General features: G+C 48.8%; 1 protein-coding gene across 3 annotated transcripts in view; it reads right to left on the reverse strand.

Annotated features, from left to right (window-relative positions):
• Window positions 1-26,277, reverse strand: part of BCR (BCR activator of RhoGEF and GTPase) — a 130,258-nt gene that overhangs the window by 102,048 nt on the left and 1,933 nt on the right. The window lies entirely within an intron of this gene.

Consider the following 26,277-nt stretch of genomic DNA (forward strand, 5'->3'; position numbering starts at 1 on the left):
ACAAGAACCATGCTCCTGTCAATGGCCCTGGCCCCACAGAGCCCGAGGGGGCCTGCTCCAGGCACTAGCAGACCTGTGGGTTTTGTGGACCTATGCAGCAACAACTCTGGCAAGCTTCCGAAAGTGTATTCCTTGCTAAGGCCCTGGGGTCCTGGGCAAAGGGTTGGTGTCCCTGTAGACTTCAACTATCATAGAGGTTCCTAGGGACGTGTGTCAGAAGTCACATGCCCAAGGACTATGGGTGGCAAAGAGATCCAACTGTGAGGACAGCCCACCCTGCAGATTCTCCCTTTGACTGAAGTCAGTCCTCAATCCACAGCTTGGATTCCAGGCTGCGGGTGACCATCATGGCCATATGCCACGGCAGCTTTTCTCCTGCCCCCAGCCCCCTTTCTGGGGCCTGGCCAATCTGGCAGCAAAAATAACAGGGGAACTCAGCATCTGGCCTCACAGGGAAGAAGAGAGGCGCACAAGAAAACTGCAGGCCCTTCTCAGAGGCTGGAGGTTCCAACCTCTCATCCACATGCCACTGGGACCGAACCCTTGGGGGAGGCTGAGGCAGGTGGGTTACAGGAAAGGGGAGCCAGAAGCCCAGACAGGGGTTTGCTCCCTGGTACCCTGAGGGGAGCACCCCGAACCCAGACAGAAAGGCCAGGCTTGTGGAGGAGCCAGGGACACACCGAGGGGTGTGCTCCTCACCCCCCATCCATCCACCAGGATGCGACACAGCCTGGAAGATAAGCCTTCTAAAGAAACCATAAAAAAAAGGACAGTGTCCACCAAAAGCCACATGCTGTCTAACCTTATTTGCATGAAATGTCCAGAAAAGGCAAATCCACAGAGATAGCAAGATCAGGACATTCAGCACTAAAGGGTGAGAGACGAGGAGAGACTGCTGGGTGTGAGGTTTCTTTGGGGGTGATGAAAATGTTCTGGGACCAGATAGCGGTGGTGGTTGCATCACTCAACTCAATGAACATACTAAAAAACAGCAAACGGTACGCCTGAAAAGGGCAAAATATGCATATAAATAAACATATTTATTTATACATATTCACACACACATATGGTACATAAGTTCTATCTCAGTAATGCTGTTCAAATAGAACAAACAGGAAAAGGACTGTATGGACCCGCCAAGATGATGAAACACTCCTCATTAATAAAAAGGAATGAGGGGCGCCTGGGTGGCTCAGTCGGTTGAGCGTCCGACTTCGGCTCAGGTCATGATCTCATGGTCTGTGAGTTCGAGCCCCGTGTCGGGCTCTGTGCTGACAGCTCGGAGCCTGGAGCCTGTTTCGGATTCTGTGTCTCCCTCTCTCTCTGACCCTCCCCCGTTCATGCTCTGTCTCTCTCTGTCTCAAAAATAAATAATAAAACATTAAAAAAATTTTTTTGAAAAAAAAATAAAAAGGAACGAGCTGTCAATACACACAACTTGGATGAGTCTCAGCTGCACTAAGTGAAAGAAGTCAGACCCAAAAGGCCACACTCTGTAGGGTTCCATTTATACGACATCTGGGAAAAGGCAAAACCACAGGGACAGAAAGCCCATCAGTGGTTGCCAAGGGCTGTGGGTAGTGGACAAGATGCCCCCAAGAGACACAGGTGATGAACATTCTAGGGTAATGGGCCATTCTGGGGTAACAGCACTTTTCGGGGTGATGGACTTGTGTACCTTGATTGTAGCAGTGGTTACATGACTCTGTCAGCACTCGTGGAATAGTACACCAAAAAGAACGACACTTACTGTCTGTCAACGCACACGTGCATATGAACCTCAACTGACATGATAGCACTTTTGAATCTTTGGTATTTTTTTATAAAGAATTGGGAATTGGGAATATAGGTATTCTTTTTCAAAACTTTATTTTCCTAACACAGACAAAAATTCCTAACTGGAAGTCTGTTGAAGGAGGAAAGGTAACTGACTGAAAAACAATTTGCTGAAGACAAGCATTGGTAACTACGTCTGGTAAGTGATGTTAACTTACTGCCCTAATTATTTCACAATATTATTTCACAATTATTTCAAGTCATTATGCTGTACACCTAGAACTAACACGATGTTAGATTCCAATATCTCAATAAAAATACACGAGGCAAATAAATGCAAAAATCTGATGTTAGAAAAAGACCACAGAACGTACAGATTCACGTGCACAGCAGCATTATTTACAATAGCCCATGGTGGGGGCAACCTAAGCATTCACCACAGATGAATGGATAAAACAAATGGTATATAAATGGAATATTATTCAGCCTTAAAAAGGAAGGAAATTCTGGGGCACAAGGTGGCTCAGTTGGTTGAGTGTCTGACTTCAGCTCAGGTCATGATCTCAAAGTTTGTGGGTTCAAGCCCTGCATCAGACTCCCTGCTCTCAGTGCAGGGCCTGTTTTGGATCTGTCCCCCTCTCTCTCTCTGCCACCCACCCCCGTGCTTGTGCTGTCTCTCTCAAAAATAAATAAAACATTTAAAAACAAATAAATAAATAAAGCCTACCCTGGCTTTGTTTAAAAAAGGGGGAGGGAGGAAATTCTGACCCCTCCTGTAACGTGAATGAACCTTGAAAACATTATGCTAAGTGCGATAAGCCAGTCACAGAAGGAAAAATGCCATACGGTTCCACTGATATGAGGTACCTTGAGTGGTCAGGTTCACAGACACAGAAAGTAGAATATGGTGATGGCCAGCGGCTGAAAGGAGGATGGAATAGGGGAGTTAGTGTTTAATGGGGGCAGGGTTTCAGTCTGGGAAGATGAAAAAGGTGTAGAGACAGATGGTGGTGATGGCCACACAACAATGCACACCAATGTGAATGACTTAATGTTTCACTGAACTATACGTTTCAAAATGGTTGAGATGGTACACCTGAAACTAATGTAACATTGTGTCAACTACACCTCAACTGAAAAAAAAAGTTAAGGGATGTCTGGGTGGCTCAGTCGGCTAAGCATCCAACTTCAGCTCAGGTCATGATCTCACAGTTCATGAGTTCAAACCCCATATTGGGCTCTTTGCTGTCAGTGCAGAACCTGCTTTGGATCCTCTGCCTCCCTCTCTCTCTGCGCCGCCCCGCCCCCCCCATCCCCACTTGCTCTCTCTCAAATAAACAAAAACATTTTTAAAAAAATATTAAGATGGTAAATATCATGTTATTTGTATTTTGCCGCAATTAAACAAACAAATTTTTCCAATGACTCTTTCCTGTTCCGGGCCTGGCGAGGGCCTACCATCACAACCTTAGTCACAGCCTCCAACGAGCCACAGGCACAGGCCCAGGAAGAAGGGCACTGACAGAACGAGGGTTGCTTCTCTCTGCTTTTCCAGCCTGGGGTTGTCACAGCCACCAAGAGGTACTCATGGAGGTTTCTGGACAGCTGCCCCACACCATCCTTGCAAGAAGCCAACTGAAGCATAGAATTCCACAAACACTGAAGCTCTCTAGAGGGTATGTTTTGCACACAGACACAAAATACCACACTGTCTGGACTGGTGCTCCCCAGCAGGAGACATGCGAGCCAAGAAGCCACAACAAAGGTGAGTGCAGGAAGGTGCACCTGCCTCGGCCAGAGCGGGGCTGTCAGCTGCTCAGCTTAGGGAGGAGTTCTGTCCACAAAGCACCCAGAAACCCACAGAGGCCTGGGCACGTGGAGGGTGGAAACTGAGCAATGTCTGTGGCTGCCAGAAAGGCTCTTGCATCCCATACTCACCCCATCCTCCATGTACGTATCACCAGGGCTTTCTCTGGCCGGAGGCAGCACACCAGACTGCCCTACCTCATGGCCAAGTCAGCCCCTTGTCCCAATGCCATGCTCCAGCTGTCCCAAGCCTCAAAGAATACTACAGCAAGCCATGCCATCCCACTCCTCCATGCCTCTGTGCACAGGTCTGCCGCTGTCTGGAATGCCCTCCCTCTCCCCCACTCCCACAATAGCCTAGCACACTCCTTTCTTTCCATTTGGGTCCATTCAAGACCCAACTAATGGGCCACCTTCTCCAAGATGCCTTCCTTGAGCTAACCCAGCAGAGTTAGTCTCTTCTTGGTGCCCGGTTGGTACTGACCTCCATCACATCACCCATATATCACGTGTTCCATGTCTATGGGTTCCTTGGGGTCAAGGACTATATCAATGCCTAAGCACAGGGCTTGCACCCCAGTAGGTGCTACATAAACTTCAGATTAACACATGGACAAAGAGATGGTTGGAGATGCGTGATGGATGGATAGATAGATAGATGATGAATAGATGGATGTCTGGACAGGTAGATGATGAATGGAAGGTGGATGATGAATGTTTAGTGTTCTCCTAAAATCCATATACTGAAACTTAATCCCCAATCCGATAGAATTAGGAGGTGGGGCCTTTGGGAGATGATTTGGTCATGAGGGATGCATGTTCCAATGAACACTAATGAATGGGATTAGTGCCTTTATAAAAGAGACCCCAGGGAGCTCCCTCATCCCTTACACCATGTGGGGACACAATGAGAAGACAGCCATCTATGAACCAGGAAGCGGACCCTCACAAGACACCAAATCTGAGGGTGCCGTGATCTTAGATGTCCAGTCTCCCGAACTGTGAAAAATAGATATCTGTTGTTTATAAACCACCCAGTCTATGGCACTCTGGTATAGCAGCTCAGGATTCAGGATTCTAACACCCTGTTCTTTCAAGGTAGAGGGGTTTGTTTATAGCTTTGATTAATAAATGACTATTTTCTGAACTTTTTGTTATGGAAATTTTCAAACACATACAAAAACTGAGAGCACAGTACCATGAAGGTCATGTCCCATCACCTAGCTTCAATGACTGTTAACTCATGGTCAGCCTTGTTTCAGGGCATGAACATTCAACACTGGGAAGTAGCTGGGAATTGTTAACCAGGAAACCATCTCCCATCCCAGCTCTACCCCTCCGGCAACTTCGTGGAGGAAAGAGCCCTTGTGGGGGTAGGAAGACTGACCCTACCTGCCTCACAGGTTCTGTGAGGAACACTCACGAGGGCTCCTGAACAGATGTGAGACACCCATATAGGGTTCTATTAGCTTATTTCATAATCACTACGAATTAGAAGGCAGCTCACTATAAGACAGAGGTCAGCAAACTCCAGTCCACGGGCCAAATATAGACTATCACTGCCTGTTTTTGTGTGACCTGGGATCTGAGAATACTTTTTATATTGTTATTTAAAAATTTCTTAAGATTTACTCATTTTGACAGGCAGAGAGAGACAGAGCATGAGTGGAGGAGGGGGAGAGGGAGACACAGAATCTGAAGCAGGTTGGCAGCACAGAGTCTGATGTGGGGCTCTAACTCACGCACTGCGTGATCATGACCTGAGCTGAAGTCAGACGCTTAACTGAACAAGCCAACCAGGTGCCCCTGGTTTGTTTGTTTTTTTTTTAATTTTTTTTAACATTTTAAAATTTATTTTTGAGGGAGACAGAGCACAAGTGGGGGAGGAGCAGAGAGAGAGACACACAGAATCCAAAGCAGGCTCTAGGCTCTGAGCTACTAGCACAGAGCCCAACATGGGGCTTGAACCCACCAACTGTGAGATCATGACCTAAGCCAAAGTTGGATGCTTAACCAACTGAGCCACTCAGGTGCCCCTCCTGTTTTTTATTTTATTAAAAAAAAAAAGAAAAAAATTTTTTTGAACGTTTATTTATTATTGAGAGACAGAGAGAGACAGATCGTGAGCAGGGGAGGGGCAGAGAGAGAGGGAGACACAGAATGTGAAGCAGGCTCCAGGCTCCGAGCTGTCAGCACAGAGCCCGACGTGGGGCTCAAACTCATGAACCACGAGATCATGACCTGAGCCGAAGTCAGACGCTTAACCGACTGAGCCACCCAGGCACCCCCTGTTTTTTATTTTTAAATGATGACACTTTAAATGGTTATATAAGTACCTACTTAATAGCCTCGATTTCTCCTTGGCCACAAAGCCTAAATTAGTTACTATCCGGCCCTTAAGAAGAGGTCTGCCAACCCTAATACTGCAGAGCAAAGAGCAGAGGCTCAAATAACCGCCCTTGGTTCAAATCCAGGGTCTGCCTTGGAAGCTTATTACCCTTCTAAGCTCCTGCTGTCTAAGCATCAACGTGGCAGGCACCACCTAGCTCCCTGACGGGTGGAGTGGGGCTCAGATCCTGGAAGGATCCCATTACAGAGAGCAAAGCCAAACCCAAATGCAAAGTTCCAGTAAAGGGAGGGGTCCTCTCTCTCCTGCAAGACCACCAAAGAGGGAACACTGGCACGGTCTGGGGGTATACTCCCTGCACTGGGAGTCAAAGTGCGCAGGGAGCTGAGCCTGCCGAACAGAAAGTTCTTTGGGAAAGTGCAGACTTCCGCTGAGGCATCCATGCCCCACTGGAGTGCAGACAGTAAACAGAGTCTCCTTCCTGTCCTCTAACCCTCTAGGCCGACCAACCCATCCCTGGCACTGGCCAGCTCCAACACAAGACAGTCTCTGCTCTACTGGCAATAAGAATGCTCAGGCAAGTGTAACAGGAACCAGACAGAGAGCTTTCCCTACAGGCAGCAAGACTGGGACTCTGACCCCAGGTGGGGCCTACACCAAGCAACAAACTGCTGGAGACGGGTCATCTGTGATGAAGGCAAACAATGGCCCCACAGTACCAAATGTCCCTACCATTGAGGTGTAGAGACGCACACAGGCAATAGGCACACACGTGAGCCCTGCTCATCTCAGTGCTAGCCTTAGCACAAGCGTGCCTGACTATGTAGGGCTGTGCTCCGGCTGGCAAGACACCAGCTGGCACTACCAGGCCTCCCCCTGCCAACCACCTGCCTGGATACTGTCACCTCCACCGGGGCAGACAGACACCTTCCACACTGCCCTCACACCCTCCCACTTCGATCTGGGCCTCCTGCTGTCCATGCTCTGCATTTCAGCACGTTGCCCAGGTGACACCTGCACAGCCTCTGAGCACCTGCTCCCAACCCAAGGACTGGCCAATGAGCAGAGAAGGAAAATGACAAATGAACCAGGAGAGAAGCATCATGGTTCCCATTTAAACTTACATGCAGAGCCAAATCCACCCCTTGGCTCACCACAGGCTCCCTGGACCCCAGTCACTGTAGGCAGCCAGACCCAAGGGGGTCTTACAAGACTGCTTTGAGACCCCTGCCAAAAAGGTTTTCCAAGTAATGTGCTGGGAACTCAGAGCAGCATGACTTAATTTTATTTGGAATCATGGAACTAAAAAGGGATCTTAAAGATGCTACTATGTGGCTTGCTCACTTATAGGTGGGAATTCGGAGGCCCACAGAGTTTAAGTGAGCTACCAAGTATCAGAGCCATGGAACAACCAAGATAGGCAACACAGAGCAGGACTAAGTGTGAGCCCCAGCTCTACAATCCATGCACAAGCCAGGATGGCTACAACTCCTGAACTGTTGGCTCCCAGCAGGACTAAAACAATAAAGTGGATGCCCACTGCAGTGTGGTGAGACAACTTACTGGTGTCAGAAAACTGTCCATCCCCTTTCCTCCCTAAGCCCATTACACTACGCTGCCCTCCCTCCAAACATGGCCTTGCTGCTGCTCTGACATGGCTTCTGTCGGCTGAGTGTGGCCATGCAAGCTTCTCTCCCTTCTATAAAATCCTTTTTTACCATGGTGTTCAACTCCCTTCCAGCTTCCATTAAAGCCAGGCAGGAACTCCATGGGCCACAATTAACTGGACAATTCTATCTAGTACGCCAAATCATGGCCAGGATGCATGGAAGAAAAGCTGATGTGCTTTTCCGATACAGTTACGAGCAGCCCAGGGCAGCAATAAACTATCAAGTTTCACGATAAACAAGGGGACAGCCAGTTCTTTCCCCACCAAGAACCAAGGAGCTCACAAAGAACTAAATGTCATGTAGCCAGTGGCCTTGGGGAAGCTTCCCAAATGAGAGACTGGATGGGTGTGGCCCCTGCTCAGGGCCTCTCCTGATTCAGGACCCATGGGACCTGCTATTTCTGGGGAACATCAAGGAGCTAGGAGTTATGATGGGACCCAGTTTAGGGCTGATGCCTCCTAAAGCAGACCTTAACCTCAGATCCTGCTTCGCTAGATAAAAACCCCAGATCATAATTTTGGATTTTTTTTTTTTTTTTTTTTTTTTTTGAGAGAGAGAGAGACATTGACAAAGCGCAAGTGGGGGAGGGGCAGAGAGAGAGAGGGAGACACAGAATCCAAAGCAGGCTCCATGCTCGAGCTGTCAGCACAGAGCCCGACTCAAAGCTCTAACCCACAAACTGTGAGATCATGACCTGAGCCGAAGTCAGATGCTCAACCGACTTGAGTCACCCAGGTGCCCCACAATTTTGGAGTTTTGAGAGGCGAGCCTCCACAAAGCCTTCTTCCCCTTTCCCCTTGCCTCAGGGAAAGTTTTATCTCCTAATGGAACCACTACAGTAAAGACCTGCAAAAGGAAAGGGCAAGAAAGAAGTCCAAAGAGAGTAAAGGATTAATTCTAAAACGAAGGGTAACCTGGAACAACATTCCTGGAAGGTAATTTGGCAGAAGGTATCAAGGGTCTTCAAACCAGGAACACCTCTGACTTGGTAAACCCACTCACAGATGCCCACCCTCAAGGAAGGAGGCAGAAATGTGAATAGAAACCCGTATCAGAAGATGTTCACTGAATGTATTGAATGACACTGAATTGTATACTTAAAATATGGCATATGCAAACAATGGGATATTATCCAGCCTTAGAAAAGAAGGAAATTCTGACACATGCTACACCATGGATGAACCTTGAGGACATTATGCTCAGAGAAATAAGCCAGTAATACTGTATGAGTCCATTTATAGGCGGTCCCTAAGAATAGTCAAATTCATAGAGACAGAAAGTAGAAGGGCGGCTGCCAGGGGATGGGGGAGGGAGGCTTAGGGAGTTAGTGCTTAATGGGGACAGAGTTTCAGGTTTGCAGGATGAAAGGCATCTTGGAGATGGATGGTGGTGCTAGAGGCTGCACAATAATGTGAATGTACATAATGCCACTGAGCCGTACACTAAAAAATGCTTAAAATGGTAAATTAAAAAAAAAAGTTTTTTTAATGTTTATTTATTATTGAGAGACAGAGAGAGAGAGTGAGTGTGGGAGGGGCAGAGAGAGAGGAGGAGACACAGAATCCAAGCAGGCTCCAGGCTCTGAGCTGTCAGCACAGAGCCTGACGCAGGGCTCAAACTCACAAACCGCGAGATCATGACCTGAGCCAAAGTTGGACGCTTAACCAACCGAGCCACCCAGGTGCCCCTTAAAATGGTAAATTTTATGTTACATGTATTTTACCATAATTTTATTTTTTATTGTATTCTACTACAATTTCAAAAATTGTTTTTGAGAGAGAGAAAGAGAGCACAGGTGGGGAAGGGGTAGGGAGAGAGGGAGGCAGAAGATCGGAAGTGGACTCTGTGCTGACAGCAGAGAGCCCAATGCGGGGCTCAAACTCATGAACCATGAGATCATGACCTGAGCTGAAGTCAGACACTTAATTGACTGAGCCACCCAGGCGCCCCGTACACTTTATTCACAATATGTATATATATATATATAATATATCTAATACGTACAATATATATAATACATATAATATATATATTATTTTGTAATCTCTACCCCCCAATGTGGGGCTCAAACTCATGACCCCAAGACCAAGAATTGCAGGCTCTCCTGACTGAGCAAGTCAGTCGCCCCCAAACTGTATACTTTATTTATTTTATTTTTTAAATGTTTATTTATTTTTGAAAGACACAGAGATAGAAAGACAGAGCGTTGAGTGGGGGAGGGGCAGAGACAGGGGAGACACAGAATCCAAAGCAGGCTCCAGGCTCTGAGCTGTCAGCACAGAATTCAACACAGGGCTCGAACTCACGAACCGTGAGATCATGACCTGAGCTGATGTCGAACGTTTAACTGACTGAACCACCCAGGTGCCCCCAAATTGTACACTTTAGCTGGATGAACTGTATGGTATGTGAATTATATCTCAATAAAACTTATCTTTAAAAAAAAAAAAAAAAAAAAAAGATGCTCACTGGAGCGCCTGGGCTGGCTCAGTCAGTGGAACATGCAGCACTTGATCTTGGGGTCATGGGTTCGAGCCCCATGTTGAATGTAGAGAACACTTAAAAAAAAAAAAATTTAAAGATGGTCACCGAAATACTGCAATTATCAGCTACATTCAGTAAAACTTTAAATGTCCAACAAAATTAATTAACATCAGATCAGTTAAACTGTAACTCTATCACAAAGTAACAATGTGAGCCTTAAAAATAATGTTTACAGGGGTGCCTGGGCAGCTCAGTCAGTTAAGCATCCGACTTTGGCTCAGGTCATGATCTCGTGGTTTGCGGGTTCGTGCCCTGCATCTGGCTCTGTGCTGATTTCTTGGAGTCTGGAGCCTGCAGCCTTCTTCATATTGTGTGCCTCCCTCTCTCTGCCCCTCTGTCTCATGCTCTGTCTCTCTCTCTCTTTCAAAAATAAAAAAAAGTTAAAAAAAAAAATGTTTACAGAAATATTCACTAAAACAAGAAAATGCTCACGTTAACTGACAAAGGCAAGAAACCCAAGTAACGTAGCAAGATCTCAGCTACATAAAATTACAGAATATGATTTTATAATAAAATCTGGAAGAAAAGAAAATCTCCACTAACACCGAGCAGAAACCTGTCTCCCTGAGCTTCAGGTCATCAATAACAGGTCAGCTGTCCAAACACGACCTAAAAGAAATCCGTGCCCTCTTCCACCCACCCACCATTTAAAGCATGTAGCTAGCACTCATGGGTTCCTGGAGGTGAATGGTTCTCAACCCCGGCTGCAGAGGGAATCACTCACAGAGCTTTTCCAGAAACCCAAGGCAGCTTGGAAGAGGAAATCAAACAGCCATGTGTGGACTGTTCATGAAGACGGGTGATGTCTGGGAGCGGGGAACAGCTGACAGCCAGCAAGAAAATCGTACCTCAGTCCTACAACCACCAGGACCTTGATTTTTGCCGACAGTCTGAAACTGGGGGAGACACAGAGCCCCAGATGGGAATGACAGGAGCCTGGGCCCTGAGCAACACTTTGTAGCCTTGGAAGACCCTGAACAGAGGGCCCAGCTGAGCCATGCCCTGACTGCTGATCCATGGACACTGTGAGGTTTCAAAACAAAACTAAGAAGAACCTCACAAATCAGATTCTCCAGGAGTGACCAGCTGTGAAGACGTGTGTGTGATTGCTTTAACTATAGCAGAGGCAGTCTATGTGGGCAGCTAGGGTGGAGACCTACCTCTTTCATTCTCTGCCAGGCCAGACACCCCCATTTCCCGTAACCACTCTGCTGACAGCCTTCAGGCTTAGCGGCATGGAGCAGAGTCCAACTATGGTGCGCCAAGGTCTGCACACTTCCATGAATACCAGGCAAAACTTGGACTCCTAAAGATCATGTGCTATCCTGCTGGCCCCTGACCCCTAAAAGGTCCCAGTCAAATGAAAACCCCCAGACTTTTTCCAAGTGAACTACAGCCCCGCCCAGCCTTTCCAAAACTTCTCTGAAGCTTCCAAACAAAACAGAGCTGACAGGGAACAGCCAAGGACAGTACAGGATCCTGACCCACTGCTCCTGCCTGGTCTGTGTACCCCAGAGCCTGAGAGTCAGGCCAGTCTGGGTGTCTGAACACACACTGCAATGCCTGCAGGTCCCACCTCGGCCTTTGATGTCCAAGGTCATATTTATGCTCATGTCTAGTCATGCCCAACTTAGAATTCAATAAACAAAAAGTGACCCTCCTCTCCTTAGGAACAGCTCTGATTAATTCACACAATGGAGGGAACTCAGTGCTTTGGGGCCAGGGAGAAAGGGGGAAGAAATGAGAAAGAGACACCCATGTTCTGTTCTCTCAGATGTAAGCCCCCTGCTGCACTCCCAGGGCACTCTGGCTCTGGCAGCCACAACCCTGTCTGTTGCTCCTTGAAAGCCGACTGTGACAGTTTCGCACCTGCAGAATTAGGAAGCAGGCCCCTTGCTGGCTTTCTGGGGGCCCGGCTGCCCAGCCCAACCCAGCAGACATTTCCTGAGCAGAACAAAGTGCCTCCCCCAGACAGCCAGCAGGCTGGGCCTCAGCCCATTAACCTTCCCGGACTTCCTTGCCAGAGTTTCTGGAACCTGAGACCACAGACTAAGCGGGGATAAATAAGCAACCACAGGGCTCATGGGGCCAGGGAAGCCAGGAGATGACAAAGGAATTTTGGGACCAAGTCTCTGACGCTTCCTCACACGCCCCTTTCTGGAGCCCACAGGCTTCTTTCTAGAGCTGTGGACATCCTTTTCCAGAGCCACACGGGTCTACTTCTGGAACCCCACTCCGCTTCCTAGACCCCCACCCTCCCGCCCCGCACACCTCTAACAGTCCTTCTGGAGCTTTGCCTGCTCTTCACAGAGAAGAATCTGCTGCAACAACTCACACCATCTGGACACCGAAGAAATACCACAGGAGAGGAAACCACACTTATGTTAATAATCACCACCCGGATTTCTTAGGGCCAAATTCTAACAGTGGCTCACCAGCTGGTTTGGGGGGCAAGCGTGGGCCCATCTGACTGTTCTGTGACAAGATGCTGTTCCACAAGCGCCTCCCTACCAGGCACCCATGTGCATGGCTGTTTCAGATCCCAGACCATTACCGTGACTCACTGGGGCCCCTAAGCCATAGGCTCCCTATCTAACACCCCATTAGCACAGGGTTCATCACTGCATTCCTCTCCAACCACACTTGGCCACCAGCCACAGGGACACAACCCACATGGCCACCCTTTCATTCCCCCTCTGTACCAGTCATAGGGCAGACCTCTCTGTCCCCTCTCAGACCTACTAAAGGGAGACCCCCACCCCAACCCTCCCAAACTTGCTTTCCGGCCTCACAGCCACCTTTCTCTCTCTCCCCCTCACCCCTCAGTCACCCCTTACCCTCTGGGCCCCAGGGTGAGCCTTGTCTGTGTCCCTGAAGCATAGACACATGCACAAAAGGCCCTCGTGACTGGATGCCAGTAAAGCTACATTGCTCCTGGATGCTGTTCAGTACTTGGTCAGTCCTCTGCTGGGGCCACTAACTCCCCCCACACACCTTGATCACCTCCTTGGAGTTCCCACTTGGACCAAGCAGGCCCATGAGTAGACACTTGGAGCAGAAACCCCGATCCCAAACCCCTGACCCCTTTGCCTTTCTGCAACATAAACTCCCCTCTTGGCTCAGACTCCTCCTTTCTCTCATGAGACCCCCCAAATATGCAAATCTTAGGCCTGCTCCAGCCCTCTTCTCCCTACACACCTGCCCTGCTTCCAGCCTTCCTCATCTTTCCTTGCCCGGCCCTTTCTCTTAAAGGTCTGCAGCCTGCTGTCCCCCCCCCCCCCAACCCCCGCACTGAGCCCTCTAGCACAGCCCTCTCAACCCCCAGGCTCCCCCAGTCTCGCCTCCTTTCTCTTCTGTCACCCCCTCCCACTGTCTGTCTGCTCTTGTCCTCCCCAACCTCCCCCAGCCCCACTCACACTGACACAACTCCAGGGGCCCTATCTCCCACCAGACCATTTTGCATGCTCCTGGCAAATGCCTTTCCTGAGGTTCAGCTCCAAAGGCATCCTCTCCCCTGCTCAACAACCTTCAACCTGCCCCATTACCCTCCAAGAAAGCACAACATCCTCAGCCTGGCTTCTGGGTCCTGCAGAACATGACCCCAACCCTCTGATCCACCCTCAGCTCCTCTGCTGCCCATATTTTATACCAATTCTCCAACCAAACAAGTTCTGCTATTTCCTCAGCCCGGTGACTACTTTCCAGCCTCTGAGCTCTTGCCCACTCTACTCTCTGGCTAGCAACCCTCTTCCCCAAGGACATGGGACAGACACGAGGCCTCCCTGCCCACATGCTCCCCAGCACCACTCTCTCCACAGAGCCCTGAGACCTGCCCCACATCACAGTGTTTCAAGTGCCAGCTCATCCCTGCTCCTACCCAGGTCTGCAGGTCCTCACGCTCTAGTTAAGGGCTGAATGTGAGCCATCTTCATATTTCCTAGGACAGCAGGAGGCACGAACCCTCCTGAAGAACAGTGTTTTCCCATCCCCTTTGCCTCTTAAAAAACAGAATACTTTAATACTACTGAACTCTGCACATAAAGTGGCTAAGATGGTACATTTTATGTTATGTGTAACTTTTTCCATAATAAAAAAAAAACAACACTGAAAATGAGGGAAAGAGAAGGGTTCAGTGAGACAGGTACAGCCAGACCCTGGTGCTGTCCAAAGTGGTTGAAGAGCGAGAGGGTTCAGTGTCCTGTCTTTCTGGCTTCATGGGGGGTTTGGAAATGGCAATGTTTTCTACATTAAGAAAGCAATTGGAAAGAAGGAAGGAAGGGAGGGAAGGAGGAAGGAAGCAAGGAAGAAAAGGCCTGTAAAGTACATTGTACATTTTAGGTGACAATCCCATGACTCCAAATACGAACGTGGACATGTTAACCCGTGTTCCTACAGGAGGAAGTGGAAAGCTTTCAGAAGGCAACACTCAAAAGTGAGTTACCTTTCCTGGTCTAAGGTCTAAGACTTGGGCAAAAACAAATATTGTTTTGGCACACACCGGCTTGCGCACGCACCCAGAGAACGAACATGCTGTGTTGAACATCCACTTAAGGTAATTCACAGGTCAGGCCACTGGGACTTCCAGCCAATCGGATGATGGCTCTGAGCCTGGTGTGGCAACCTTCGTGCTTTGGAAAGGACAAGAGAAGTGGGTACCTGTATCACTGGTCCAGCCTGTGCATCCCCAGTCTCACATCACAGACACTCCATGACGGCAGAGAGGGTTGTGGGACAAAGATCACCCTGTCTGTTCAACCTTGGAAGAAGTCCAAACAAGTGGATGGCCTTGAGTCCTGTACCTACAACCTCAGATACCTCCGCTACGGCGGTCCTTGCTGCTCATCCACGAGAAAACGCAAAACTCTGCAAATGCAGCATGCTACCCAAAGCACTGGCTGCTCTTCTCCCTTGAGCAGAGGCCTCAGTCAGCTCAACCTCTTGGGGACTTGGGGTCCAGCCACCACCCACGCCTGGCACCAAAAGGCTTGAGGAAGAAGCTCTGAAAACATCACGCTAAGTAAAACAATCCAGACACAAAAAGACAAGTGCTATTATGAGTCCACTTATATGAGGTGCCCAGAGCGGAAAGGAGAATGGTGGGTGCCAGCGGCTGGGGGGTAGGGGGAACGGGGAGCTGCTGTTTAATGGGGACAGAGTTCCCGTCTGGGAAGACGAAAACGTTCTGGAGATGGATGGTGGTGATGGCTGGATGACATGGTAAAAGCACTTAATGCCAATGAACTGGACACTTCATGGTTCAAACAATATATTTTATGTTCTATATATCTTACCACAATAAAAAACGGGGTGGAGGAGCAGCGCCTAGAGGAAAACCACAGCCCTAGAGGTCCACAGATGGAAAGGGCTGCCTCTGAGCAAGCAGGTCCCTCATGGACAAACCCGTGAGGTGGAGCCTCAGGCTGGCGGCAGGATGAAGCTGAACTGCCCTGGCTCCTTTTCCTGGTAAGCCCAGCAAACTCCCAGCCACCACTTGGCTTCCGGCATCCCATTCCCCCCAGGGCTCTTCCCCAAGGAAAAGGAGACTCCACCAGTCCCTCCAGAACCTCCACACACAGGCCTGACCAAGGTCCCCATGAACCAGCAGAGTGGGTCAGGGCCCAACCAGCCATGTACCAAAACACCGTCTGGAACATTACTCAGCTGCCAAAAGGAATGAGGTGATGCTGAAATGCGACAACATGGATGAACCCTGAAACCTTATTCTGACAAAAAAGGCCATGTTACACAATCCCATTCAGGTGAAATGTCCCAAAAAGGCAAAGTTAGAGAGACAGAAAGTAGAGTGGTGGGGGCCAGGGCCTGTGGGAGAGAGGGGGTCATGGTGGCTAAATGGAGCAGTTTTCTTTTGAGGTGGTGGAAAAATTTTCTCAAATTAGACAGTGGTGATGGTTGCGTAACTCTGTGAATATACCAAAAAACACCGAATTGCACGCTTTAAACGAGTGAATTCTGTGGTGTGGATTCTACCTCAGCCATTGAAAAAACACCACCACCAGTCAGGAACATAGCTCCTCATTTACAGGTGAAGGGAGGGAAACCAGGGAATTAGCTGCCTCCCATCATAGCAGGCCTGAGACAGGATGGAAACCGCACGCACCTCTAGGTCTCCAAGCAAGATTTTCTGGAGCTCTTAAAAAGACAGCGAGGAGGGGGAGCCTGGGGGGCTCAGTCGGTTAAGTGTCCAACTTCGGCTCGGGTCATGATCTCGCAGTTTGTGAGTTCGAGCCCTGAGTTGGGCTCTGTGCTGACAGCTCACAGCCTGGAACCTGCTGCAGATTCTGTGTCTCCCTCTCCCTCTGCCCTTCCCCCACACTCTCTCTCAAAAATAAACACTTACAAAATAAACATTTCAAAGACAGTGAAGAGAAAAAGAGACAGAGCTCTGCCTGCCCCAGGTGTGCTACAGCTCCAGCTGCCCCAGCCCCTCAAGGAGGGGGTCAGGTGTGGCTGGGGAACAGCAGATGGCAGTGGTCACTGTGGGCCACCCTGACTGCCCCTGAGGCTCTGGGGGAACATCGCCCAGCTCTTCCCCACGCCCCACAGCTCACAATGGGGGCCAGCTCCTCACCCACCCTCCTGCTCCAGGGGCTGCCCCCCGCACACCTCACATCACCCTGCCAGGGCCGGGGCCAGCTCTCCAGTATCCTCCCCAACTGTACACAAAGCAACACCCTCTGGTCTGTGCAGCCTTAGGCAATCTGCAGATAGAGCCTGCATATGACAAAGCATTAGTAATTTTCAGGGCTTCCCGTCTTCCTCCTTTATTTCCTATTAAAATAAGAAAGTCTGTGGTTTTCATTTCCTCTCTTGAGGCCTCACAATCACTGAAAGTGAGAACAAAGTGGTTCTAAGCCTTTCCTCCACAAACTTGGTTGGGGGGGGGGGGACTCTATGAGAAAAATTAAGGTCTCTCTCTTCCTCCAGCCTCTAGTTTCTGAGGCCCCCCAAAGCCATAAGGCCACACAATCGGGAACACCGCAAGAGGACCTCACTCTACACAACTAGTGGGTGGATGTGGCCCCAGCATGGAGGGCTCGGCAACATCGGTGTGTAGCCCCAGGTAGCCTGGGCTGATGGCACATCATAGCAGAGGAAGTAGCAAAAGCTTCATTTGCGGCCATGATGCAGAAAAGATATATGCTGTACATTTAGGATGTAAGAACTCCACTCGACGCCCAAAGATACACTATGAGAGGGGAAAGATGGGGCCCACGGCCATGGCAGACCCCTGGAACCCCTGGAGCTCATACTGGGCACTCTTGCCGAGCCAAGTGGGTAAAATGGCCTGCACCTACTGAATTATGCATTTCTCCTTTAAAATCTCTTGCTAAATGGCACTCAATCAACCTGCATTAGATGCCTAAGAGGGAGACTTCATGAGACCAGACAAGGGGCCAGACCCCCAGGGACCACTCGCTCTATGCACTCATGTTCCCTCAAAGTCTCCCAAGGAAGGGGCCATGGTCTCCAGCCCACAGAATGAACACCCTGTGCAGGACCACACCCTGGATCTACCTTTAATGTCTGCATTTTCTCCCCGGACTAGGTTGACATACATTGCCTCTAGATTGCTTCTAGAATATCTACCTTGTCACTTGCAAGTATATATGTATATATATGATATGCAGAGAATCTCTTCCTGCTCTACGGGCATGCCAAATGACTCTAGCAGCATATATTTTTTTTAATGTTTATTTATTTATTTTGAGAGAGAGAGATAGCGAGCAGGGGAGGGGAAGAGAAAGAGGGAGACACAGAATCCCATGCAGGCTCTGCACTGTCACCACAGACCTCCACATAGAGCGTCAGCCCACGAGCCATGAGATCACGACCTGAGCTGAAATCAAGAGTCAGACATTTAACTGACTAAGCCACCCAGGCACCCCTCCAGCAGCATATTTTAAAAAGAGCACACCAAGCCTTTAAAATGAAGTCAATCTTCAAAGGATCTTCAAAGGCTCTTCTTAAGGCAACAGAAGTACTCTGAGTGGCAATTCCCTTGGCCTGCTCTATCCCTGGATTTGCTGTGGTTGGAGCAGCAGGTCTCTCCCTATCCTTCTAGTGTCCCCTTGCATCTCTTGGCCAGCCAGAGATAGTTCCTTCCTAGTGCTCCTTGGGCCATGCACTGACCCTCCATGCATGTGGCCAGCATCTCTGTCACGTCTTCTCAGCCAGGCCTTGTGCCTCTGTACCTCCTGGAACCTGCTCACAGCAGAGCAACGTTAGCCTCCACCAACCCCCACTCTCAGCCCTTGACCGTTGGGTAGAAAAGGCAGACAGGCAGTATCCTCGAACATTTTTGTCCTCTTGGGCCCTTTGTCACATGACCTGCTACAGGAATGAATCTTAGCAAAGTGCCCCAGGAGGATGTAGGGAGAGTGAGGAAATTTCCTGAGATATTTGCAAAATAAAAGAGAAAAAGGACATTTCTTGGGTGGCTGATACATTCACGGACCTGCCTAAAGGCTGGGACCAGACGATTCCTATCACGGTACTTAGCTTTATGTGGCTGTCTCGCCAGCAGACCGAAAATGACCTGCTGGGAAGCCTGTTGCCTGACACTCAGCACCATTCCTGCCTGAAACGTGTTTGCTGAACATCCCTTCCACCTACTGGGCGGGGGGTCACTCTGTGACCACTCTCCTGTGATTGGTATCACCCCATGGTCTGAGGAGAGAGGCCAGCACCAGACCCTCCACCGACCGCTTGACCTTGGGCAAGTGTGTTTGTCTCACAACCCCTCAGATCCAGTCAGTTGATGGCATATAATTAAGTTCATAATCTCGCTCCAGCCACGGCACAAGAATGTTGAGGGCACATGAAACAGCCTCCACCAAAGGTGTAGTTACTACACAGGTGAGGCATCACAGTCTTTCTGCACCAGACCTCAGCAGGCGCATCTTTGAACCCGCCAGCCATGTCTCCCTTGGGCGCCGGCCACCATCCCTGTCCAGTCATTTTGCAAGGTCGCAGTAGCAAGTGCTAGAATCCAAGACAGCTAATTAGCAGGCCCCAGTCTGAGGACTCGGGAAGCTCTCTAAGGTTGAACAGGGGAAGAGCAAGCCTCAGCAAAGAAGGAAAAATCATCTCCAGATAATTTCCAAAGCTTTTCCTTCCTGGGGCACATGTATCACTGGGCCCCCGAAAATCCAGTGCCACTTACCTGATGGGGTTAAGTGAAATTAAGAACAGGGAAGGGTCTGAGCAAACAGAGACCTCAGAAAAAGGGTCTCATGTCTTCTCTAACCCACAAACACCCACAAAACCCAAAACACAGACAGATCCACATGGACTCAGTACACCACTATCTCATCAAACATGGTTAAGAGCCTAGACTGAGGCATGTCCTAGGACACCAAGGTAGGACCTTGTCTTAAGGATTTCACTATCCTGGAGAAGGAAGTCAGAGAGACACAAGATTAACAGGAAATAGCTGCAAACATACAGTGGAAGAAAGATATACAGTTAGGGAAGACGCCAGGACATCACAAAGATTTTGTTTTAGTGTGTTCGTTTTTATTTTACTTTTTTTAAAATTAAAAGAAGAATTGTGTGTGTGTGTGTGTGTGTGTGTGTGTGTGTGTTTAAAGACAAGGCCCCTGGAGATTAGCCTTTCCACAAATCTGTGAATAAAGGCGAGAGAGAATTTCCTTAGAGACAGTACCCAGCACACAGTAGATACTTAATAAATACTTCTGAGTGACTGAATGGGGAGAGGTGGTTGCCTTGGTAACAGAAAGGTAGGTAGAAAGCAGGATAAAAAAGATATGGGAAGAGCTGTGCTAATAACCTAAAATTTTAAAGAAAAAAAAAATCGAATAGGACAAAAGGATCTTAGCAATAACATGGTCCAACCACTAACTTGTTAGGCAAGGAGCGAGATGTGGCAACCCGTAGAACTTTAGGACACAGCCCTCCTGATGCCAGGCTGTGTTTTCTTGGCTCTATGAGGCTCCCGTACAACACATTACTCAAATTCTTCCTGAAACACAGCCGGTGAGGCTAGCACAGGCTCCATCTCTCATTGTCATGGCAGCCTTTCCTCTGTTGCCCAATGAGGGACTCATGGAGTGAGTCCAATACTTCAAAACATGACTGCATTTGGAGATGGGGTCTTTAAAGAGGTGGTTAACTTAAAATGGGGTGGTTAGGGTAGGCCTTAACTCAAATGAATTGTGTCCTTATAAGAAGAGGACATTTTGGACACATGGAGAGGCATCAGGGGTGCACGGGAACAGAGGGATGACCATGTGAAGAGGCGGGGTGGGGGGGAAGAGCAGCAGGGGAGCATTTGCAAACCAAGCCAAGGACAGAGGCCTCCGAGAAAACCAACCCTGACAGCACCTTGATCTTGGAATACTAGCCTCTAGAAATAAAAATTCCTGTTACTTAAACCATCTGCTGTTTTGTTATAGCAGCCCTAGCAAACTAATACAAGGGGCCACTTTACAAACGTGGGTGTGAAAGCCAAGGAAAGATCACCATCACTAACAGGTGTTTTCCTAAAGAGAACATACCTATTAAGATTAGAAACGGGAATTAAGGATGAGACTACTGCTCCCGGCAACTTCAAAACCCTACTTGAGTGAAATAAACCAGACACAGAAGGACAGATATTACAGGATTCCACTTATATGAGGGACTGAGGGACCAATTCACCGGGACAGAGAGTAGATTGGTGGTTGCCAGGGGCTGGGCTGGAGAGAAGATGAGTTAGTGCTGAACCGGGACAGAGTTTCAGTTTTGCAAGATGAAAAAGTTCTGGACATGGATGGTGGTGATGGTTGCACAATGTGAATGTATTTAATGACACTGAACGGTAAACTTAACAATGGCTAAAATGGTGCATTTTGGGGCGCCTGGGTGGCTCAGTTGGTTAAGCGTCCAACTTCGGCTCAGGTCACGATCTCACAGTTTGTGGGTTCAAGCCCTGCACTGGGCTCTGTGCTGACAGCTCAGAGTCTGGAGCCTGCTTCGGAATCTGTGTCTCCCTCTCTCTCTGCCCCTCCTCTGCTCATGCTCTGTCTCTCTCGGTCTCAAAAATAAATAAAACATTAAAAAAATTTTTTAAATAAAAAAATAAAAAATAAAAAACAAAATGGTGCATTTTGTTACATATGTTTTACCATAATAAAATAAATAGACCTATCACATGTTATACAAGTAACATTTTTCTTAATGTTTCATTTTTTTGAGAGACAGTGAGCAAGAGCAAGCAGGGGAGGGCACACAGAGAATGAGAGAGAAAGAGAGAGAGAGAGAGAGGAGAGAAAGAATCCCAAGCAGCCTCTGTGTTGTCAGTGCAGAGCCCGACATGGGGCCCGAACCCACAAAGTATGAGATCATGACCTGAGCTGAAATCAAGAGTCAGACACTTATCCAACTGAGCCATCCAGGGTGCCCCACTTAAGTAACATTTTAATTTAAATTACTACATTGCTTTCAAAGCAGAAAACAAACAAACTAAAAACCCAAAACAAAATCCTACGTGACTGTATTCTAGTCAGGGGGAGGGACCCCAATGAAATTCATAATAAATAAATCCACCACCCCTACTACCTCCTGAACCTTGATCTAAAAAGCAGCCACAGTCAAAACTCAGGCCTAATGTTTGACAACCTGAGCGCACTTGAAAATGCCCGTGTATTCGTTGTGAATGAGGAACCCCTCAAACCACAGGGGTGAGCTGCAGATAGGTGAGCTGCCTCAGGCACTGCTGGGTCTTCTTCCAAGTGGGCTGAGCTTATAGTTCACCTAGATGCTTTGTCCTAATAAAGGTAGCAGTCACATACACAGGGCCACAGGACTCCTGGCCAGCGAGGGGAGGTGGCTATAGAAGCCTGAGACAAAAGGGAGGAATGGAAAAGGCACATTCCTTCCCTAGAGCCACGCAAATCGACAGCATTCCCAGCTAGCTCCTTCTTTAGTGAATTATTTAGTGAAATATTTCATTCTGTTCCCAAAACAAGGAAGTCATCCTTTCAGAATTGGAAAACCCTTATAATATTTGAACTAGACTCTGCTTCCACCCTGTTGATGACTCAATGGTCTCAGACTCTACCTGGTTGGTTCTGTCCACTCTGCCTCTGCTCAGGAGAGGAGCCTATACTCAGTTCAAAGGTGACCACAGGCTCTGATGTAAAGAGATGACGATCGAGCCAATGCAAGGCCTGAGTGACCTTTTCCTGGCCCAGAGTTACTCAATCTAACTGGTGGCTGATCCGTTCAATCACCCAAGGGAAAAACAAAGCAATGATCATTCTGGTGACACCACACTGCCACAATCCAAAGAGAAAATTAAACTGCTTAACAGAGATGTGAACACATAGGGCAGCAACTCACATGAAAGCCCATAAAGAAACATAAGACATGGGGTCAGATCTCACAAATTATACTTGGAAAGGGGCCGAGGGACACCGGGGCTGAGTGTTCAGATCAAGAATTCCTCAGACCTGCAGGGCGCCTGGCTGACTCAGTTGGCAGAGTGTGTGACTCTTGATCTTGGGGTTATAAGTTCAAGCCTCTCATTAGGTACAGAGATTACTTAAAAATAATTTTAAAATCTTAAAAAAAAAAAAAAAAAAAAGAATTCCTCAGACCAGAAGAGTAAAGGCTCTTGGGTTGTCTGGTCTCTCTTGTGAAAGGGCTCACCAAAGGTCTCAGAAAGGGAAGTTCAAGGACAGGGATGGAGTTAGAGACAAATACAGGAGGTAAGATGCTTCCTAACTTCTCAAATCCACAACCTAACCCTGTAGCTGTGAAAAGGCGGAAGGGATCTTCCAGTAAGTGCTATGTGTACGGCTCTGAGCCAGGCTTCCTGGGAGATCCGGAAATGAACCAGGGATCCCTGCCTTCAAAATACAACACGGTCTGTTCTACCATGGGGATGAACCTTGAGGATACCATGCTAAGTGAAATAAGCCAGACAAAGAGGAACAGATCCAGTGTGATTTCGTTTATATGAGGTACTAAGAGTAGTCAAATCATAGAAACAGAAAGCACAGTGGTGGTTTTTAGGAGCTCAAGGAGAGGAAATGGGGAGCTGCCGTTCAGGAGGGAGAGAGTTTCAGTTGGGGAAGATGAAAAGAGTTCTGGAAATGGATGGTGGAAATGGTTACACAGCAGTATATGTTTAATGCCACTGAACTAGACACGTAAAAATGGCTAAAATGAAAAAAAAAGTAGCTAAAATGGGTTAAGATGGTAAATTCAGTTATGTGTCTTTTATCACAGTAAAAAATAAATAAATAAATAAAAAACCACAGTCCAGAGTTAGAGGGCTGACATGGGTGCCCCAGAGCCTTTGCTCCCACCGCTCCTCAGGGCAGCCAGCTTTCCCCACTCTTTGCCACTAGACATGTACGGACAGGTGAGGCCTCTCTCCAGTTCTGCTGCCTCCGGAAGCTTCCCTGATCTCACTCTCTCTGAACACATAAACGATGTATGTGTGTGCTCCTGTCTCCCATTAACCTGTAAGCTCCCGGATGGCAAGGACTACACTCTCTCTATGTCGCCTGCATGGTAGAAAGGGAAGGGCTCGCACACAGCAGGGCTCACGGCTGATGGGCCCTGAGTGTGTGCAGGGGAAGCACCCCTGGACCAATCCAGTCATGATTTTCAGGTTCAGTGTAGGGCGATGCAGAGAACACCCTAAGGTGGCCACGTTCCAGAAGGAACGCATTTGCATTCCCGCAGGGACCCGGAACCCCTGGAATCCCAGCTCTGCCACTTCCTGGTTTCATCTTCAGCTATGGTTGGGTACACCCATCACAGGGTGATGTAAGAGACTGCGAGGGGCCCTGCATGAGGCACACCGTCCCCATGCCTGGCACAAAGTGGCAGGTGGTCATTTCAGCTTCTTCCCTTGACACCAGGGGCCCTCAACTCAAAAATATGAGAGCACACACATCCAAAGGGATGCTGAGGCTATTAGATCCGGGTTTCCATGTCTGCTGCTGCTGTGAAAAATTAGGGTGCTTCCACTCCCTTCCACGCTGTGATTTTCCTCTTTGTCCCTCTGCAGGGCGCAGCCCTGGCCAGCAGGCCCCACGGCTGTCTAAAGAACATCAGTAAACAGTTTGGAAAGAGACAGATGGCTTTGCCAGCACAGGTTCCCTCCTTCCCCTCCAGCCACTACCCTCAGAGGAGTGCTGAGCACAGAGCTGAAGACTCCCAGAGCTAAAACCTAATAGGAGAGAAAACATGGGGCCTTGAAGACATTCAGAGAAAGATCCAGAAAGTCCTCAGAGTGGGGTCCGAGTTGTAAAATTAACCCTGCAGCCATTTTCTGAGAGCCTACCGTGGGTTACACACAGAGCCAGGGTCTCACGCTGGCAGCAGCTGTATGAGAGAGAGCCCAGAGGAGTCAAAGAGAAGCGGAAGAGACCCCAAAGGGCAACCTACTGAGAACACATTCGGTCCGACCGGTCCCCACTTTCTGGAAACTCAGAATTCACCATCAGTAAGAGAATACCAGTTCAGATTGCAGGTCTCCATGAAAACCTCTCATTTTCTTTATTGAGCACGTTCTCCCGCATCCCGGTGCGGGATCCCGGCCAGTTCAAGCTGGCTGGCTCCGTCGACAGCTGGCCAGACAAGGCTGGTGCCCGGTGACCACAGGGCGATCCTCCAGACCCCAGAGGAGCCGCTCTGCCTGCAAAGCAGGCTTCTAAATACTACAGCCTTCCACCCCCAGCAAGGGACCCAGGGGATGCAACTGGGTCCGGCCACAGGTCTGAGCAGCAGGCTGCAGCCACCCCAAGCTGCAAATGGAAGATCAGCAACTGGCTGTATCTAAAACAAACAGGACAGAGCACTGATCACAAAAAGGCCTCTTGACAGAGCCAAAAATAGCCTTACTTGTTTCAAGAGGATTCTCAGGATCGAAGCACATACAACTCCATCAGCAGAAAAAGAAAAATCAATGGAGCAGAAAACCAGATCAGCCCAACAGGGACTGGGACTCCAAGAGATTCCCCACAGCCACACACACATACACACACACACACACACAGCCCATCCAAACCCCACACCCGCCCCACCCTCTTCTTACTCCAATCTTACAAACTGTGCCTGGATCTTAAAACCCAGTCCCAGGGGCGCCTGGGTGGCGCAGTCGGTTAAGCGTCCGACTTCAGCCAGGTCACGATCTCACGGTCCGGGAGTTCGAGCCCCGCGTCAGGCTCTGGGCTGATGGCTCAGAGCCTGGAGCCTGTTTCCGATTCTGTGTCTCCCTCTCTCTCTGCCCCTCCCCCGTTCATGCTCTGTCTCTCTCTGTCCCAAAAATAAATAAACGTTGAAAAAAAAAAAAAATTAAAAAAAAAAAAAACCCAGTCCCATCACCCCCAAAGTTATATACACAATTCTATGGGTTTGATCCCAAGAGTCAGACCACGGATTAGGAGGCCAAAATGAGCACCAGTGTATACTCATCCTTGGGAAGCCAAGGAAGCAAGAGTGCACTGAAGGATCAGAAAATGAAGCTAGGGTAAGATGCACACAGGAACCTATGGATGAGTAATGATGGGTGATGTCTGCCATCAAAACCAGGCAAATCAGAACAGGTGTGGCTGTGCTTCAGCCCTGGATAAAATCTTTACCCCTGTCAATTTGCAGTGGCCCACTGAGTCAGAACTGCCTGTCACCTCACTTCCTCCTAATTCCTATTTTCACCTGCTCTGACTTGCATTCGGGCCGACGGTTAGCAAGCGAACCTGACACTTTCTATGGCCTGGGAGCAGCTAGCACATCTTGGGTTCTCCAGACGTGTCTCGTAACTCTTCCAGGTCAGGAACAGTTGGGGTGGCAGGGAATTCCCAAGACACAGATCAATCTCTACTGAAAACACCCATTCCAGACAGCAGAGATGGCCCCCACTTAATACCATCCCCACTGCCTAGAGCAGCATGATCAAAGGCAAGGAGATCACTGCCCAGGGCACCATGGTCCCAACCCAGAGAGTACTCCCACAAGAAGCACACCACTCCAGAACCAAAGGAACAGCCGCCTACCATCCCCACACACCACCCCTTCCAACCCAACTGCAGTCCAAACACTGGGAATCTGCATTCAGGAGAAAGTGGGGGGATGGCGTTTGTTCAGGCACAAGAAGAG

The sequence above is a fragment of the Leopardus geoffroyi genome, chromosome D3, assembly GCF_018350155.1.
Source record: "Leopardus geoffroyi isolate Oge1 chromosome D3, O.geoffroyi_Oge1_pat1.0, whole genome shotgun sequence".
NCBI lineage: Eukaryota > Metazoa > Chordata > Mammalia > Carnivora > Felidae > Leopardus > Leopardus geoffroyi.